This window comes from Macrotis lagotis, chromosome X (assembly GCF_037893015.1).
Source record: "Macrotis lagotis isolate mMagLag1 chromosome X, bilby.v1.9.chrom.fasta, whole genome shotgun sequence".
NCBI lineage: Eukaryota > Metazoa > Chordata > Mammalia > Peramelemorphia > Peramelidae > Macrotis > Macrotis lagotis.
In genome coordinates this window covers 238,238,231-238,259,504 of record NC_133666.1, presented here as the reverse complement: position 1 = coordinate 238,259,504, position 21,274 = coordinate 238,238,231, and the positions used below count along the sequence as shown (strand labels likewise).

Genomic DNA, 21,274 nt, shown 5'->3' with positions numbered 1-21,274 from the left:
CCTGCTATGTTGTCAGCTAGATTTCAGGAACTGTTTTGCTTTTGCTTTTGGTTTTTTTTTGACCTGTCTTTGTATCCCTGACACTTAGGACAGGACCGGCTTGACTAACAGAAACAGACATAAGAACTTTAATAGCACTTGGAACACATTAGGTTTCTTTGAAAGTGCCCCACCCCCATTCTTAAGGAAATATATACTCAGATCTCAGAAATACTGGAATCAACAGTTTCTGGTTGTTAAAAGACTGAAAACAGTTTGAAGAGAAATACAATAAACACAGATTTAAAGAAATGGAGAACCTACAAGAATGTTAGAAAATAAAAAATTTAGTAGGAAAGGAAGAAAATCATAAAATGAAGGAAAAAAGATAGTAAAGATATATAAAAGGAAGGATGTATTCAAAGAAAAAAAGACAGTGAGAGTGAAAACAACTAAATGAAAAGTATTCATGGTAGAAAGGCATAGGAACAAAGCAAAAGTGAAATTAGGGAGAGAGTTAATATCACTCCTTCAGTTGTCCTGAATTTGTTCAAGGAGTTAGTGCTCTTTTTTATATCCACTTTCAATTGTTCTTTATATTACTGTTTTTGTAGATGTGTTCTTTTTATTAGTATATATAGTACTATATTTAATAGAAAAATATGTAACTTGGCACTTGAATCAATGTAGTTTTGTATCTGCCTAATCTACATCTTAGTATTTTTCTTCTTTCAAAAAATATTTTTTTGTATAATGCAAAATGTAATAAAATATCTAGGGGGCATCTAGGTGGTGCAGTGGATAGAGCACTGGCCCTGGAGTCAGGAGTAAGTGAGTTCAAATTCAGCCTCAGACACTTAAAATAAAAAATAAAAATAAAAAAATCTAAGTTATGTCTTCAATTTTCATGACTTTCATAAAATGAAATATAAATATCTAACTTTGTCTTTATCTTATCTTCAATATCTCTTTCATTGATTTCTTCATTCAACAAACATTAATTATGTATGTTTTTGTTTTGCAGGCACTATATTTAGGCACTGGAGACACAAAGGGGGAAAAAATTCAAATAGCTCTTGCCCTGATTGTGTTTAAATGCTATTATGGGGGGGGGGGGAGGAAACAACATCTATTCAGAAATACTTTTCTTTTTTGCTTTTTGAAAGGTAATGGGGGTTAAGTGACTTGCCCAAAGTCACACAGCTAGGTAATTGTCTGAAGATCAGATTTAAATTCAGGTACTCCTGACTTCTGTCCACTACACCACCTAGCTACCCACAGAAATAAAATTTGAAGTAGATACATAGTAGACCCAAATTATTTTCTGTTGGGTGGGTATTAGCATTAATCTGGAAAGACCTGATGAAGGAGATGGTATTTGAGTTAAGCTCAGAATGAAAGCAACAGATTCTAAGAGGCCTTGATGAGAAAAGCATGCCTACCTAACATGAAGCGCAGTCTGTACAAAGGAACAGAGACAGGAGAAGGAATATCATGAATGGAGAACAGCAGGCAGAGCAGTTAGCTGGAATATAGAATGCAAAACATGATATGAAATAGGCCTGAAGAGGCAAGCTGTGCAGGGTTTTAAAGTTTAGAAAGAGGAGTTTGCAAGAAGATGCTACTGGAAAAATTAGAGACATAGGCAGGCCTAAGAATACCAATTTCCCAGATCAATGAAAAATTGGACAGGGGAATGAATGGAGGCAGAGAGACTAATAAGAAAGCCCATTCAATGGTTTCCAAACTTCATATAGCAATGACCCCATATTTTAAAAGAAAAAAAAATTGCTCCCTCACCTTTCTAATAAATATACAAAAAAATGTCTTTTACCCATTTTAGCAAAATGAAATTAAGAACTTATTACTATCTATAAAACACATAATTTTAAATCCTATAATATAATATTCTACATATTTGCAATGTTCATATTTATGAGACAAATATCAAGGAAACCACGTATCTTGCCAAACAAAATAATAAACATAATAATAGTATTATTAATATGAATATATGACATTTTTCCAATACAAAGGGTCCACTGATAGTGTCACTTGTAATTCTTTTTTTATCTTAAGTAGAAATTGTAAACTTTATTTTATTCTCATCATCTAAGGAATACATTCATTTAGAAGTCCAATGTAATTCCTAGATTCTATCTTTTTATTTTAAAATCTAGTCATTACGTTGAAAATTTATCTTGGAGTGTTTCCATAAATAGGTTTGCAACTTAACAAATTTCCCTAACAATGATTTCAACAACCTATCTTACATATGTAACTAAATGGGCATCTTTAACTACACCTGTTAATTTACTTGCAAAATAAAAGAATAAGATTTTCATTTTTCAATTGATTGTAAATATCTTCAGACATATATATGGAAAATTCTCCTTCCCACCATACTATCTTTGAGTAGAACCTTTTGAGTTTTTTTTTGTTTTTTGGGTTCAAGGCAATGAGGTTAAGTGACTTAGCCAAGATCACACAGCTAGGTAATTATTTAGCGTCTGACACTGAATTTGAACTCAGGTACTCCTGACTCCAGGGTTGGTGCTCTATCCATTGTGCCACCTAGCTGCTGCAAATGGAACTATCTGAACTGCTTTGCATATAATTTGCCGGTGACCACTTCAACCAATACTATAACATATCTTCTATCAAATGAGGCTTTTGACACTTGGAAGTTCTTTTTTTTTGCCAATATCTATTTACCAATATATCATTATACCATTTCAATTTACTGGGTTTCAAACTGCCTATAGATAAAGCAAATTATACAAAGCAAATGGAGGCCTTTTCTTCTCCATTAATAATAGTTCTTGTTAATCCCAATGATAAGTCAACTGCATTTTGGGGAGGGGGGATTTGGATTTTTTAATTTGCATTTCTCTATTTTTTCTATAATCTATATTGTGTTTCCTCATATTAATCTTAGATATTCTGATGAATTTTCTCTTCAAAATAGCCACATAATTAAATATCCAAGATTTATGTGTATGTGTGTGTGTGTGTGTGTGTGTGTGTGTGTAAAACCAACAAAGTCCAGTAGCAAGAGAATAAAAAATAGAAATTCCATTTAAAATAAATGCAGATAATCTGAAACACTTGTAAGCTTACCTTTCAAAATATACTCAGGAACTGTATCCACACAATTACAAAACACTTTTCATACTAATAAATTCAGATCTAAGTAATTTTGAAAATATCAGTTGCTCATAGGTAGGCTGAGTCAATATAATAAAAATGATAATTCTACCCAAATCAATCTACTTATTCAATGCCATACCAATCACAGTGCTAAAAATTATTTTATAGAGCTAGAAAAAAGTAACAAAATTCATCTAGAAAAATTGGTCAAGAATATCGAGGAAAATAATAGGAAAATATGAAAAGGAAGATGACCTAGGAATACCAGCTCTCAAACTATATTATAAATAGGCAATCATCAAAACTATATAATACTGGCTAAGAAATAAGAATGGTGGATCAGTGGAATAAATTAGTTACACAAGATAAAGTAGCAAATGTCCATATTAATCTAGTGTTTGTAAACCCCAAGACTCAACTACTAAAACAATAACACACTATTTAACAACAACTGCTGGGAAAATTGAAAAACAGTAAAGACTAATAGCTTACTTTGTATATCAATATACAGTGACAAAATGGACATATGATTTAGATATATAAAGGGTGATGCCATAAGCAAATGAGGAATGCAAGAAATATTTTATTTGTCAGATCTAAGAAGAAAGGAAAAATTTTTGACCAAATAAGAGAAAAAGAACATTCTAAGAAATAAAATGATTATTAAATTAAAAAGCTTTTGCACAAACAAAACAAATGAAAACAAGATTAGAAGGAAAGCAAAATGCTGGGAATGTTGGGAAACAATCTCTGATCAATATTCTTGGATAAAGGTCTCATTTCTCAAATATATAGAGAACTAATATACAAGTCATTTTCGAATTGATAAATGGTCAAAGGATAAACAGGCAGTTTTCAGAAAAAATAAATCAAAGCTGTAATTATATGAAAAATCCTCCAAATGACTATTAATCAAAGAAATACAAATTAAATCACTCTGAGGTATCACATCTTATATCTATCAGAATAGTTTAGTAGGACAAAAAAGTAAAATGTTGGATTTATGGAGGGGCTGTGTTAAAACAAGGATATCCATACACTACTAGTAAGAGTTGTGAACAAATCCAACCATTCTATAGAACAATTTGGAACTATGCCCAAATGGCAATCAAACTGTGCAAAGATTCAACAATACCATAGCTAGGTCTAGGTCTAGATCTAGATCTATATAAAAGGGAAAAGGGACTTACTTGCACAAAAAAAGGGAAAAGGGGACTTACTTGTACAAAAGATATTTGGAAATCAAGGGAATACTCATCAATTGAGGAATGGCTAAAAAAGATGTAGTTTCTGCTTGTGATAGAATACTATTATTGCGCTATAAGAAATGATGAACAGAATGATTTCAGAAAAATCTGAAAAGACTTAAATGAACTAATACAAATTAAAGTGAGCAAAAACAGAACATTACACAAATTAACAATAATATTGAATGATGAACTGTGAATGACTTAGCTATTCTCAACAATACAATGATCCAAGACAACTACAAATGCCTCATGATGAATGCTATTCACATCCAGAGAAAGAATTGATGGAGTCTGAATGCAAATCAAAATATACTATTTTCACTTCTTTTTTGTTTTTTTTAAATCTGTTTCTTCTTTTACAATATAATTAATATGGAAATGTTTTACATATTGCACATAAATATATAACATCAAACTGCTTACTTTCTTATTGAGGAAGTAAATGAGGAAGGGAAGGAGAACATTTAGAACTGTAAATTTTAGAAAATGAACATGGAATTTTATTTTACATGTAATTAAAAAAATACTCTTGAAATTTCAGTCATCCATAATTATTCAAATTATTTCAGTTTTTTATAGTTAGAGTTCTTTCAGAAACTAGACAGTTATCAAACTAGTGATGCTGAAAAATATAAATATTACAGTACTTTTAATTTGCACATTAAAAATTATTTAATTTCAAGTTTGCACATTTCATATTCAAATATAGCAAACAATAACATTATGTCATGAGTATATGCTACTGATAGTGATGCTGACAGATTGCACAAGTAATAAAATTCAGTGACAATTCAAATATAATTTTGCCTGTACATAAGACTATTAAGTTATTGTGCTACATTTACTATTAGTTTTGGTTTTATATTCAGTGAAAAAAAAGGGAAGATACTTTTTGAGAGTTATATTTGAAAATGGCCAAAAATTCTGCCAAAACTTCCTCCAAGACATGTCTTACATTATCTCCCCAGTCCCAACCCCAATTTGCTTATATTTGCTCAATAGTTTGGGGGGAAAAATCTGTTCTATTTAAAACAAAACAAAACAAAACATCCTGGCAATAGAGTATTGCACTTGAACTAATCATCTGTTATCACTCAGTGAACTCACAATTAGTTCACCTCTATCACTGACTATACACTTCCTGGATATCTTTTATGGGACTTCTTTTACATGTCAATAATAATTATGTACCATACCCTACTTACAACCACCAGGGACCTTCTCCATGCTCTTTGGAATAACTGTGTAGCATGGTCTGGACTGGAATCCTAAGCCTAGGCCCTGATCATTTCCAAGGAAATAATCCAAGGGAGCATCACAGCAGTGAAGGACCTGGATTCTTCTGAAAGATGAAACAATCTCCTTGCTGGCTGAGTACCAGGGCCACTGAGTTGGTAGGTCTTTAAAAGAGTCACTATCTTGTCTTCTCTCTTCCATAAGAAGACTATGTGTGGATGGTGGTTGGTTCCCTTTTCCCATGCAAGCTATAATAGCCTGGTGACTACTCCACCATGGAAGTGGGGAGGAGCAGAGGAAAGTGTGTCAGCATCCCATAGGTGCACTCTAAACCAAACCCTGACAAGATTGTATATTTTTTTTTGCTCCTGATCTTTGATTTCCTAAAGCATGTTACCTGGCACAGATCAGTACCTCCTCTGTTCTAAAGGGCTTCCTGGAGCACTAAGTTCTGACTCCATTCAGTCCTCTGTCCACTATGCCATACTGCCTTCTCATGCTAATTATTCTTTTCTTTAATTATAGACATTCTGTGTAATTGGAAACCAGAAAGTGCTGACAAATCTATGTATCCATTTCCTGTCTCTTCTTCAGCAAAAAGCACACCAACAAAAATCTTTTGCCCCATTTTACTTAAGATTTTCCCCTGTACCTAAAGGACAACTTCTTCAGAAAAAGATTCATATGCTCACACCTAAAATGATAGCTCCTGGGACCTTAATAGAGATACACACCAGAAGTGCCATTTAATAGAGCAAGAGATTGAATACTTAGAATCATAGAATGCTAGACCTAAAAGAGATAACCTAGGTCAATGGATGAGGTGAATGAGGCTAAAAAAGTTAAATGACTATTCAGGTAATATAAATGTGACAGAAATCCAGATCATCTGACTTTTTCTTTTCTGCCTTACTTCCTGGAAGTAGATTTAGCACCACTAATAGGAAAGTAATATTTTCCTATACACAAAAAAATATAATTTCTAAAGAAGGAGATCCATAGTTAAAAATCATGATCTGGGGGTGGCTAGGTGGCACAGTGGATAGAGCACCGGCCTTGGAGTCAGCAGTACCTGGGTTCAAATCTGGCCTCAAACACTTAATAATAATAATCACCTAGTTGTGTGGCCTTGAGCAAGCCACTTAACCCCATTTACCTTGCAAAACCTTAAAAATAATCATAATCTGCAATACACATAATCTATCTGTATCAAGTACTCAGAAAGGTGTCAGTATAAAACCCCAGTGGACCTAATAGAATCTCTCTAGGAGTAGATGAGATGGTAGATAAGTTTGAAACCATCTATGACTCTGTATAACTGGGGAACATGAGAAAGAACATTCTATTTCCTAGTTCAATAAATGTTATCAGGGAGTCAAAGGAGACAAAAAAAAATCAGGTTACAAGGTTACAAAAACAAAAATTCAAATGGAATTCTTCTTAAGACACCCAAAGGCTCATTAAGTCAAAATGTTTTCAAACTTCACCCTCTTAAATTTTTTTTAATAGATACCAATGGGAGGCTTTAAGTTCACTAATTAGGAGCAATAATAAATATAGAATTTAGGACATAGCCATGATATGTCTTCTTCAAGAGTAGTCACAAAAATATAAATGACTATTGTCCCAAGAAAAGTCACAAAAATATAAAAGATCAAGTTACTAATCAACATAGCAATCTTTCCAAATTTTATAAATTCCAGATTGTGCTACCTGGCTGGGATTTAATAAGTTCATCTATACAAAAATATTTTTTCAATTACCCAAAGTTGAAAAGGGTCATTTACTATATCCTAATTTTTTTTAAAAAAACATATCTAAATAATTTGGTACAGCTACAAAATGAATTCAATACATGTCCTCCAACTATAACACAAAGGAAGAAAGACATCTAATATGCAGCATGGATATATTATTCTATATTAGAACATACATAAGAAACAGTTATATTGTTAACTCCTGTCAAAGGAATAGTTTATCTTTAATTATAAAAACCAAGATCACTTTTTTTGGCAGAGACACTCTTACATTTAAAGAGAAAATTCATCCCCTGGGTGATAAACTGAAGCCAGCAGCACCATGAATATTCTTCACACAGTAGGTTCTTAATAAACTTTTGTTTACTAAATATCATCATTCAAATCAATTCATCCAGTTTTTTTAAAGTCTGTTTATAGCTGTTCACAGTTAATATCCTGTTATCCTGAGAGCCCACTGAGATATATTTCTATTCAGAGTTCAGTCATCCATAAAGTCTGCACTGAAAAACAGTTATGCTGGACAGTTGACTTGCCTTGATTTTTCAGCTCAAAATGTATCTTCCTCTTTGTATGGTCCCATTATCCAATGAACTCCTTATATGATACCAGCCTATGTGCTTGAGCAGATTCTAACCCCATTTTTGAGGAAAATGTTGATCCTATACACAACTTAACTCATGGTCTACCTTTCATGTGTTAACATTCCATCTTAGTAACAATCTACTAAGCTTTCAAAATAGAATGCCAACTCTGCCTCCTATATATCTAGTATCTAAAATGCCCAAACCCTGATTTACTTTGGAGACCTGTCAGAAAATTCAACCCAAAATTGGATGTGATACAGTTTTTGCCAAAGGTTTCTTCAAACCATATTATATTTGAGTGAAAAAGCCTAATGAACATCTAGTTTACTAAATTCAATTGAAGTCTATTTATCAAATAGCTAATAAGTTAAAGACACTATATTAGACATTAGGGATAGAATGATTAAAAAGAGTAAGACATTCTGTCCTAAAGGAGTTTACATTTTATTACTTGATTCAATGTTTACATAGAGAACTGTGTTATAAGAAAGACTTGTAAATGGGGCAGCTAGGTGGCGTAGTGGATAAAGCACCAGCCGTGGAGTCAAGAGTACCTAGGTTCAAATTCAGTCTCAGACACTTAATAATTTACCTAGCTGTGTGGCTTTGGGCAAGCCACTTGACCCCATTTGCCTTGCAAAAACCTAAAAAACAAAACAAAAAAAAAGAAAGACTTGTAAAAGCAAATGAAAAATCCAGACAATTTCAAAAATTTGAGGAAGAAGATGAATTTTCATTCTGATCATTGTTGTCTTATTTCACCTTATCTCCTAATATGAACTCCTTGATTACCTTTCCCTTCTCAAGCTCTACCTTTCTGGGTCCTTGACCTAGGTGAACTTCTAGCAATTAATACCACAGGCCTTGCAAACAAGAACTTAGTACTTTCGACTTTTGTCAAAAGGAAATCAAAAGGTGAGTTTGATAAGCTAGGCCTTATGCATTCATAATTAACTTAATTCTACAGACACCTATTTTCATTTATGTTATACCCAGGAAATAATATAGATGATTGAGACAGAGCATATCAGTTTGTATTCACTTTTAAATAATTCATGTGGCTCATGAAAACTCATTTTTCAATGAAATACAATAATAGTAAATCTGATTTTATTTTCCTATATAAATACACCTGTGAAATAAGCTAATACATGAACTTTAAGTAGTTATCAAGTCTAGAACTAGTTAAGGCTTTGTGGAGATTTCAATAAAGCAGTCAAATAAAAGATTTAAAATACTGAATAGATATCTAACTTCAAAATCAAGAAAGACCTGGGGTCAAATCTCTGATCTAACACACAATCTTCAGACCCTGAACAAATCACTTAGTCTTTAGTTATTCCTTGCACTTTCCAAGACTATAAATTGCAGAGTAATTGTTCAAGTGCATTGGTAGAGGACGTTTTCTCAATGGTAGCACCTATGACAATGAAATCACAAGTTTCACAAAAAAACAAATCTCAAAACTGTAAGACTACCATAAATGTTTTTAATTAAATGTGTGGTGATACAAAGCTTAAATAAAACTTTAATTAAATCTTTGATGATCCAGAAGGTAATGTGAGGTCTTTCAATGACACAGACACTAGTGGTTGTATGAAGTAAAGACATGACTGTATCTATACTGAATAATTGGGAATGTGAGATTGAAATTGAAAACTGATTTTAATTGTTTTTTGAAGACCTCATTGGAGTCTTTGATCATCTGGAGAGGTCACTGACTCCATTTATTGTTAATTGCTAGCCTTACTAATAAAAATAGGTCATGTTTGAAACTTTGTGTCTCAGAATTTCTATCACAAGAGGCTGATTTAAAAAAATACCTAAATCCAATGAGCTTTTAATGTCTTTTTGGTTTTTTACCATTCATTATATTTCACATATTCTAAAATCCAAAGCAGAATACTTAATACAAGAGCATGTACACACACACACACACACACACACACACACACACACACACACACACACACACAGACACACAACCTGAACTTTCTGGAAGCTTAATTCTATATAAGAATAAAGACTAGATATGAGAGTTCATTGACATAGGGAACTCTGGGATGAGAAATCTCCCTCATACCAATACAAGCTGGCAGTTTCTCAGGAACTTCAGGTCCTCCAGACTTACCTAGAGCACATCAAAGGTTAAGTGTTCTGCCTACAATCTGAGAGTCAGTATTGTGTTAGACCTAGTTCTAACCCATGAGGCCAGCTGCCATCTACCACATCTGCCTCTAGGGATTCTAATTAAGGGAGTTTTGGGAGTCATAGCTCAAATTTGTGTTTATGAATATGTTCACAATATGTATATTCATATATAAATTTTAGATATATATTTGGATTTGTATTATATGAGCTCAGCCACTATACCAAGATTTCACATTTGTTTAATCCTTTTAATTTTCCAAGCAGTTTTATAGCATTTCATTTGATTTCCTAACCTTCTCCATGTGATAGGCCAAACAAATATTACCATTTCTATTCAATACAAAAGAAATTAGGTCAAAGGTGCTAAGTGACCTAAGACCCCACAAAGCGTTCACTGAAAGAGTTAGTACTAAAAGTCCTCAGGTTCCTGCCTCCAACTCCAGCAATTTTTCCAATATATCAAACAACCCTGCACATAGTAAGAGCTTAAAAAATGCCTGTTGATATGCCCAAAGGGCAACAAAAATGCATACCCTTTGATTCAGCAATACCACTACTGGGTCTATATCCTCAAGAGATGAAGAAAAAGGGTAAAAACATCACTTGTACAAAAATATTCATAGCAGCCCTGTTTGTGGTGGCAAAGAATTGGAAATCAAGTAAATGTCCTTCAATTGGGGAATGGCTTAGCAAACTGTGGTATATGTATGTCATGGAACACTATTGTTCTATTAGAAACCAGGAGGGATGGGAATTCAGGGAAGCCTGGAGGGATTTGCATGAACTGATGCTGAGTGAGATGAGCAGAACCAGAAAAACACTGTACACCCCAACAGCAACATGGGGGTGATGATCAACCTTGATGGACCTGCTCATTCCTTCAGTGCAACAATAGGGGACAATTTTGGCCTGTCTGCAATGGAGAATATCATCTGTATCCAGATAAAGAACTGTAGAGTTTGAACAAAGTTCAAAGAGTATTCCCTTTAATTTAGGGGAAAAAACCCATATCTTATTGTCTGTTCTTGTTTATCTCTTATACTTCATGTTTCTTCTTTAAGGATATGATTTCTCTCTCATCACAGTCAATTTGGATCAATGTACAACATGGAAACAATGTAAAGACTAACAAATTGCTTTCTGTGGGGAGGGAGAAGGGAAGTAAGATTGGGGGAAAATTGTAAAACTCAAAATAAATAAAATCTTTAATAAAAAAAAATGCCTGTTGAATGACATCTCCATTATAAAAAGTTCCATTTATATAATACTTTGAGATCTACAAAATTCATTAAATATATTACTTGATCTTTTCACATGCAAAAGCTTACATTACATATTAAATGATGGGAAATTCTTTAAATGAGATGAACAGTAGAATTAAGGAATCTCTTAATTGAAATGTTGAAGTTACACCAATATTTCAAAATATCATAGTATTGTTTTGAATGGCATTATTTAATTGAACTAAAAGAATGATTATAGAACGGATAAATTCATTTTTATTATAATCTTAAAGTCAAATCTGAAAATAGTTTTGCAAAAAGACAAATATTTTTCATTTTTTGGTTCTCAGCATGTAACAGATTACTAAATTTATTCCATTCCTTCACAAAGGTTTAATAAAAGCAGCTGCTGTTTTAGAAAATTCCCTTGACAATACTTGACTACAAACTACTAAGCAACTAGAATAAAGAATATTGACAACAGAATTTCAGTCCCAAAGGAATACATTTAAAAATCAAGTAACTGAAAATTGAAAGTTGAATCAAATGTGTATGCAATAATATGCTGATTCCAGTATTGCAAATCTGAATTTAAATGAAAATTGAGGAAAAATTAAAAAAAATTAGGGTTTTATCATGTGAGGAATCAGTACATTTTGGGAGGAAAACGCACAGCACTAAATATAACTCACAAGAATATCCATACTTTGCCCACTATATAGGAATTATAGAACAAAGGGGATTACTAAAATTCAAGTATCTCTTTTGATATCTGAAATTTTAACTATACAAACTTAATAAATCAATGTATATGTTGCCTAAATTCAATAATTCAACAAGCATCTATAAAGCACTTACTATATGCTAGGTTCTCTGGATATAAAGATTTAAAAAAGAAAAACAGTACCTGTCCCAAGGAATTTATATTCTAGAATAAGCAGAAACAACAAGTATACAAATATGTAGATACAAATAATATATGAAATAATGACAAATTAATGAGGGTGGGATCAGAGAGAAAACTCTAGGGAATGGGGAAGATCTTTTAAAAGAAGTAGCACTTGAGTTGGGAGATTTCTGAGGTTTCCATTAGGGTCTTCAGGCAATATATATCTAATTCATTTTCTGATTCATTAATTGCAAATATCAAAATTCAGAAGTTCTGGTCTCATCACCTTTTCACTTTGCCAACAATCTGAAGGCAGTTTAGGTGCCATATAGGGTCACATGAGACAAAGTCTGATTCCCTTGTGCCCACTCTCTTTTGAGAGCAAAAAGGAAACTCTAATGCGTCAGACATAATAAGCCTAAGTATGGGCTATGAGCCTTTCCCAGTATTTGGGGACTTTTAGTTCCTACATCTACTGTTGCTCTTATCTTTCATTTCCTACTATATGTGTTTTGATCAAGAGCTTGGAGAACATAAATAAACCATTCAACTTCATTTGTGGTCATTCCTGTTCCTTCTTCCATATCTGAATTTTTTTTAAATAATAAAAAAACAAAAGCCCCACACCTAAGTTCTTATGGAAGTTTAATTCTTTGCTGAAAATGTGTCTTCCAACATTTTTTGGGGGGGGTGGAATATTCTTTTTAAAGGACACTTTTATATTTTTATTCCAAAAGTTCAGTTGTATGGTTACTCAATATGAGATCTGTAAGACCATACAACTCTGAAGTTCAGGCTCATGATCATAAAATTACAGAATTAAATAATGAAAGGACAATAGAGGTCATTTACCTATTATTTTAAGAGTTGAGGTAACTAAGGTCTAAAGAGATTAAATGATTAACCCAAGGCATATAGTCTATGAGTAACAGAACCATATAGAAGAAAATGAATCAATAGTAAAAACCTCTTCTCAGTTTAGCTTTGACAGATTTTTTCCAACTACATGCAATAGTAGTTTTCAAAAACCACATTTTTGGCCAGGTTTTGAATTATACATTTTTCTCCCTCCATCACTTCCCTACCCTGCCTTCCCCAACAGAAGGGATTCTAATATAGGCTATACATGTATAACCATGCTAAACTTAGATACATATTAATCATGTTGTGAAAGAACAATCAAATTGAAATGGGAAAAATTATTAGAGAGAGAAAAAAACCAATACCTAAGACAACTTTTAAAAATGAAAAGTAGTAAGTTTTAGTCTGCATTTAAACTCTACAATTCCTTCTCTGGATTTGGATGGAATTTTCCACCACAAGTCTCTTAGAATTGTCTTTGATTATTATGCTGCTGAAATAAACAAGTCCATCATATTTGATCATCATCTATTATTACTGATAGTGTATCAATTATTGATTTTTTCATTTACAAATTTTATGCATTTTCTACATAAGCATAACTTCCTCCTCCTACCTTTTATGCTTTGATTCTAACTTTTTCCTTTAGTTGCCTACATCATTATCCTACCACTGGAATGCAAACATAGGAAAAGGAAAGATAAAATTTTAATATTTTTATATCTTAGGCTTCTTCAGACATGGGCCCCTGAGAACTAGAATTAGGTTTAAGACACGATCTGAGCCAGCCTTTGAGCCCCTTTCTGATGCTTCTTTTGCCAAACTAATCCAGAGATTTTAATAAATAAAATTAGTTAAAAATAATCACCCCCTACCCATGTGAGTACATTAATCTGGTAGGAGAGGAAATATGAATAGACAAGACCACATATACATTGAGGATTGTATCTAAGATGCTACACTGGTCTTCCTCTATTCTTACATAGCCATGGTCTCATCTGTGGCTCTGCTTATTCCATTTTACTGCCTTCTACAGGATTCTCTATTAAACTACTATGACTATCTACAGGTTCTCAAATGAGTAACAATTGCTTTTCAGCTTCTTTCCCCACAATGGAGGGACAACCTTCTTTTTAGATAAAGTCAAGGGCCTCAGGGCTGTTTAAGATTATTTTTAATCAGAACAAATGTCATCCAGCCAGGAGAGAGGACCTCAAATTTGTCCTATGATGTAATTTTTGCTTCTGTCAAGCAATATCTCCCTTCAGCCCAGCCCAACATTTAGGGTGGGTAAATAAATTTCTTTCAATTCCTGTCATCTAGACTAGATTCAGGTAAAATCAATTCAACAATGAATTATTAAATACCTACTATATTTCAAAACACCAGAAATAGAAACAAAGAAATAAAACAGTTCCTGCTCTCCAGGAATTTACATCCTACTATGTATAAACGATACATACATAAAAATTTTTGGTATCAATCTGTGATTTCGTTGGTGAAGAAAGTTACCATATTATTCATATATGGATATATATATATATATATATATATATATATACACACACATGTATATATAAAACAAATACACACAAACACATATACAAGAGAGAAAAGGAATATCAAATTAAATTATATGACCTATGAGATGATTACCATAGACAATGGAGAGAAGGTAGATTTCTAAAATCTAATTATTTTCCTATCTTTCTCAGCCAAGTAGAATGATTTTATTCTAGAAATAACACAAGAAAAATAAAATGGAGCTGAAACACAAGTTGAAGTCCCAAGAGACTTATTCAGCTTTAACATTCTTACCTTGGGACTGTGACTACTTGATTCCTGAGATAGCCCCAGATAGCCTAACCCTCACCCCAGCCACCTTCTCACTAAGACCTCAAGAATGCTTCTTGTTGTACAATCCATTCTTCCCTCTAAACTCCTTCTACTCTTGTACTGGGTACAATACTTAAATTAACATTACCAATGTTTCTGGAAAGAGTGTATCAACTGAATGTCCAACATCTCCATACTCAACCTCTGAGGACCTCTTAGGACAAACACCATACCCCTATATATGTTGTCTTCCCCATTCAGAAGGCATGTTTCTTGGGCTAGAAATATTGTCTCTTTTCCATTTGCATTCCTAACTCTTTCAATACCTGGCACATATTCAGCACTTAATAATTTTTCATTTCTTTCTACAAATCAACATCTCATTGCTCTGATGAATTCAAGTAAGGGACCCAGAATACTCCAAGAAACTGATAAATGGAATTACTGAGTCACTGTCAGTGACCTTTTTTTAAAGATCATGTCAAACATAAGAGGTGCCAAGGGATTATAAAGATGCAATCTGTTTGAGAATTTTGTTGTAAATTTTTACATGAGCAGTTCTCAAAGGGTGTTCCCTTTCGGAGGAACCTCAAGGTCAAGACTATTTTTATATAATACCAAGTTATTATCTATTAAAATTCTCTTCCCTTTTCCAACTATATACCTGTGTGAGATAAGATTTTCTCTTATATTTCAACAAAAAACAGCAGCCAAAAAAAACATAACAAGAAATTGGATGCAGAATCAAATAAAAGAATCTAATTATCTCCATTAGGGAAGATGTTGAAGAAATTTACAAAAATATGTAAAACATCACTCTTTTTTGTTTTGTTTTTTGGAAATATGGTAATTTTTCATAAAAATATATTTCATTATCATGCAATGGACTTGGGGCAGCTAGGTTGCACAGTGCATATAGCACTGGCCTTGGAGTCAGGAGTACCTGGGTTCAAATCCAACCTCAGACACTTAATAATTACCTAGCCATGTGGCCTTGGGCAAGCCACTTAACCCCATTGCCTTGAAAAATCTAAAAAAAAAATGCAATGGACTTGTTATTTTAAATGAATGAATAAATTATCTTTAATATATGTATTAATAGCTATGTCTTACATGAACAAAATTTGAAGCTCTCAATTTTTAAAATTATAGTGTTCAAAATACTAAATTTGAGAATTTCTAGTCTACATGTTTCTTTTTCTATAATTTGTCACACATGTCCTTGTGTGTATTGGTCATCTTCAGAATTACCTCGAGACAGGTATAGTAAAGTATGCATATAATCTCTCCTTAGTAGGGAGGCTGAAGTTGATGGACTATTAATACTGCAGAGTTCTAGGCGGTAGTAGGAGAAAAGCTGATCAGGTATACATGCTGCTTCTGGAATCAATCAATGAAATGAATATGCAATAAATATATATTGAAAGCAGAGGGTTACCAGGTTACCTAAAGAGGGGCAAACTGTCCAACACCAAAAATAGATCAAGGTATAAAGCTACTGCATTAATCAACAATGGGGTTTAGCCCATGAATGATGCAGCTCTTTGAGCTTGGGAGGGCTAAAGAGACTCAGGCTTAAAAAGAAAACAAAATTTTAAAAAAGGGTGCCCATGAGGGAAAGTAGCTATGATAATAACAAAGACTAGTACTCAAAAAGTGCTTTAAAACTTGCCAGAGACTTTGTAAAGATTATCTCATTTAATCCTTATAACTGTAGGAGGTAGGTAGTATTATTATCCCCATCTTATAGATCAGGAAATGGAGGCAAAGAGAAGTGAAATGACTTGCCTGGAATCACCAAAGATAACTATCTTTGGCTATTTGAATTCAAATCTTCCCTACTTAAGGTCAGCACTCTCTCCACTGTGCCTTGGTTGGTAAATATATAATCTGGCGATTACTGATATTCTTTAAATTTCTTTGTTTGCCTTCCAATTTCATCCTTAAATGTATTTGGAATGGTTTTACTTGATTGAATTTCTTACTCCAAAAATGTAGAAACTTAACAAGGATAAAGATAAAGTCTAAATGGGGAGTTAAACAAATCAAAATTATAAGTACAATATGTAGTTAGATGGTAGTTTGGGATTATAATGGACAAAAACTGAATTAGTAGCATTACATGGCAGCCAAAAAACCACCAATAAGATCATGAGTTCCATTAAGAGAGACATAGGATCTAGGAAAAGAGAGTTGATGGTCCCACTTGTCCACATGATTGCACTGGCCACACAATATTGAAGTATTGTGTTCAGTTTTGGGAGCTCCTTTTGGAAAGAATACTGAGATAAGATGAAGATTTCAAAGGATTGTAAACAATATAAGGAAGAGTTGCCATGAAAGGTTTGAAAGAACTGAGATGTTTAAGTTAGAGAAGAGAATATGTGAGGGCATAATAAAAACTATCTTCAATGGCTTAAATAGCTGCTAAATTTTATTCTTCTTTCTTCCTCTCTCCTTTCATAGGAAAAATTACCAGGTTTGGGAGTGGGTGGGAGTGTGATGGAGGGTGGGAAGGAATAAAAAGAAAGAAGATTTAGCCTTGATATAAGGAAAAACTTAATTAAGAAAAGCTATCAGGATGACTAGGTGGCTCAGTGGATAGAGCACCAGCCCTGGAGTCAGGAGTACCTGAGTTCAAATCTGGCCTCAGACACTTAATAATTATCTAGCTGTGTGGTCCTGGGCTAGTCACTTAACCCCACTGCCTTGCAAAAAAAACCCTAAAAAAAAAGCTATCGAATAGGATAGGATGATTTGGTAAATAGTGGGTACTTCCTCACTGAAAGTCTTCATACTTGCATATTATATTGCAAAAAGGATTATTATTCAGGTTTGGATAGGGTGGATTAATTGCTTCCTGGTATTCTTTCTATCCTGTGCTTCTTGATTAACCAAAAGAAACACTTTCAAGGAAATTTTCTGACCACCTTAAAGTCTATGACCAGAAATTTGTACTCCATTACCAGACTTGAATCCAAACTACCCCAGCATCAAAAATCTCCACCATACTTTTCTCCAAACATTAGCATTTATTTTTATTTATTTTTATTTATATTTAATCTTTGGAAATTTGTGAATTAGGGTATATAATTTAGCTAGATTAGTTCACCTTATCAAAGTCCTTCACCAATCCATGTCACTTATCAGAACACTTATCAGTAAAATAAAGGATAGTTTTTCATGGGTTAAAAAAGTAGGGTATAATTCAGGCCTAAGATACTGTATTTCCTATGTATGGTGAAGTACTTGAAGGCTAGAATTAACTAAGGAGGATAAAAAGGCATTGAAAATTGTAACCCTACGTAAGTTATTTAAAAAAATATGTGATCTTAAAATAATATTATTTCTTTTTCCTTTTTGTATAAAGAGATAAGAATAGTTTTATTTCTATAAATGAATTACTGTGATTTAATTTTTTAAACAGCTTTCATTTGATGGACTCCAAGTAAGCAAGAAGGGTGAATGCCAAAAATGGCCTAATGAAATCTGGAAAAAAGACATGATAGCTGCTTATTTAAAAAGTATACCTCTTTATATTGTACATCCTAGTAACAACATGGGGATGATGATCAACCTTAATGGACTTGCTCATTCCATCAGTTCAACAATCAAGGTACAGTTTGGGGCCATCTGCAAAGGAGAATACCATCTGTATCCAGAGAAATTGTGGAGTTTGAACAAAGACCAAAGACTGTTACCTTTAATTTAAAAAAAATCCAATATCTTATTATGTAATTTTGCAATCTCTTATACTTTATTTTTCTTACTTAAGGATATAATTTCTCTCTCATCACGTTCAACTTAGGTCAATGTATACCATGGAAACAATATAAAGTATAACAAACTGCCTTCTGTTGGGGTGGGAGGAGGGAAGTGAGATTAGGGGAAAAATTATAAAATTCAAAATAAATAAATTAAAAGTGGGGGGAAGTATACCTCTTTTAAGCAAATTTGTACATAATCAGGGAAATTGAGATAACTCTCTAATATTAACTTAATTTAAACACTTAAATTAAAAATGTCCCAGACTTGAAATATAAAGACCCTTAACTACCTTAGCACCAAGAAGGTTACTAAGCATAGCAGTCAAGGATACATTGTTTTTAGCAGCTTCTTACCAGATGAGTCCCAAAGCAAACAGCTGTTCCCTGGGTCCCTCATGTTGCGTTTGTTATGAACCCTCTGGTTATTTTGTCTGAGAAAGGCTACCTTGGTGGGAGAAAAGCAGCATTATTTGTCTCTCTCTAGAGACTGCTTACTGTCTATTATTTTTTCCTTTAATAAATAACAGAAATAGCAAACATTTTATAAATAATAATTTTTAAAAATAAGAAAAAGCATTCCTTCTAAAATGAAAGAAAAGATTAAATAATATTGGAAATAAGAGTCATGTTACAGAACTATTAGCTATTTTCATCTTGAAATCAAACAAGATAAAACTAACATTAGCTGATCCACTGATTCATAAAACTGACAGAAGTATTTCTTTGAAAGGACTCCACCTTGAACTTAAATCCTAAGCATTTAAAAAAATGTGTACTAGAATACTACTGTCTAATAATTTTTCTAACAAGCAATTTCTCCAAGGAAGTCAAATAAAAGTTGCCAAAGGTTAAGACCCAGGACTTTTGAAATTCTCAAGAAAAAAAAAGCAATTTTTGTTGACACAAAAACTCTATATATGCTATTATCTATAACTCTAATAGACAAAATTAAGTGTAAAGTAACTAGCAGTTAAACTGCTAGATTAGTTAATCTGCTTAAAATTCATCATCACTGAATGTCACTTATTAGAACAAAGGTCCTAAAGGAATAAAATGAAAAAGTTTTTTTATGGGTTGGAAAAGTAGGGAACAATTCAAGACCCCTCCCCCTCCTACCCTCTGGTTGAGAATATTTTTGGTGCAGCATTAATAGAATATAAGTATCTAAGAAGGATAGGAAGGCACTGGAAACAGGAGTGAGAAGGAAACATTAGACAAACCTTTTCCCCATAAAATAAGGGAGCCACATATAGCCAAAGAAAACTGTGGCCTAGGATTCAGGATACCTAATTTCTATTAATATTCCCATTAACTAGGTTTGTAAGCATTAATGAAATCCTACACAAAATTATGTACTTATTGTCTTCTTATTGAAAAATGATAATTTTTATACTTTTATAGAAAATGTAATTCTCAATTACTAAACTACTGGATGTAGGAATAATCTTCACCACCTGATTATTGGACCCTTTCCAAATAATCATCTTTCTATTCTTTAAAAACATACAGCATTGTTTTTGTTGAAGCAAAACTACTTAATCTCTTTCATTCCAGAAAATGAATCAACACATGGCCATCATCTGCCAGACATTGATGTCACAAGTATAGCTTTGATAGATGCCTTTTTCTGCTTTATCTTTGATGTTAAATGTACTTATTACTGTACTGAAAAATATCCTCATTTTTTAACATGGTATTAACATGTTATTCCAGTGTCATGCATTCTCAAAAGACATATAACCATATAACATTCTCATATATTATCATTCTCATATCAATTTGAAACATAAATATTACATATTTGATATTTTCTCATTTTGAAGTCTATTTCTAAATACCACCACCTAGTCATATAAAACAGAAAATTCAATTATCACAATATTCCCAAATAGCAGAATACTGTACTGAATTTTTCAAGGTCTCAACTGATTTGTTTGGCTAAATTTTTTTTTAGGTTTTTGCAAGGCAAATGGGGTTAAGTGGCTTGCCCAGGGCCACACAGCTAGGTAATTATTAAGTGTCTAAGACCGGATTTGAACCCAGGTACTCCTGACTCCAAGACCAGTGCTTTATCCACTAAGCCACCTAGCCGCCCCCACTACACCACCTAGCCGCTCCTACTATGCCACCTAGCCACCTAAATTTCGAATAGTAGATATAGTAGATATATATGTGTGTGTGTGTGTGTGTGTGTGTGTGTGTGTGTGTGTGTGTGTGTATATATATATATATATAGAGAGAGAGAGAGAGAGTGTATATTTTAGGCTTCTTTAGATAAATTTTCAAAGATTAATTTTTATCCATAAAACAAGTCTTAACCATTGTTGGCACAAACTTTTGTTGCTAAATAGTTTTATTGCTTTTAATAAAAATCCTTTTTTAAATTTTATAAGTAGCAAAAGGTTTAAAGTAAAAACTGAAGAGAATTTTTTACATGAAGAAGACTGTGAGATTCAAATGATAAAAGTCACACTAGACTAGTGAGTTGGAAATTGGTTATCTTGAAAAAACAATCAATACAAATGGGAAATGGGGGAGATTTTTTGACTAAAAAAGTAAGTATTTGAAATAATAAATATTCAGAGACT

At 32.9% G+C, this 21,274-nt stretch overlaps 1 protein-coding gene across 4 annotated transcripts in view; it reads right to left on the bottom strand.

Annotated features, from left to right (window-relative positions):
• SSBP2 (single stranded DNA binding protein 2) overlaps positions 1-21,274 on the bottom strand; it is a 404,380-nt gene that overhangs the window by 209,519 nt on the left and 173,587 nt on the right. Inside the window, exon 1 of one of the 4 annotated variants that reach the window (XM_074204894.1) lies at positions 7,909-14,610. The exons of the other annotated variants lie outside the window; for them this stretch is intronic. The gene's annotated coding sequence lies outside the window, so the exon portion shown is untranslated. Of the gene's footprint in view, positions 1-7,908; positions 14,611-21,274 lie in introns of those variants that run through there. 4 annotated transcript variants of the gene reach the window in all.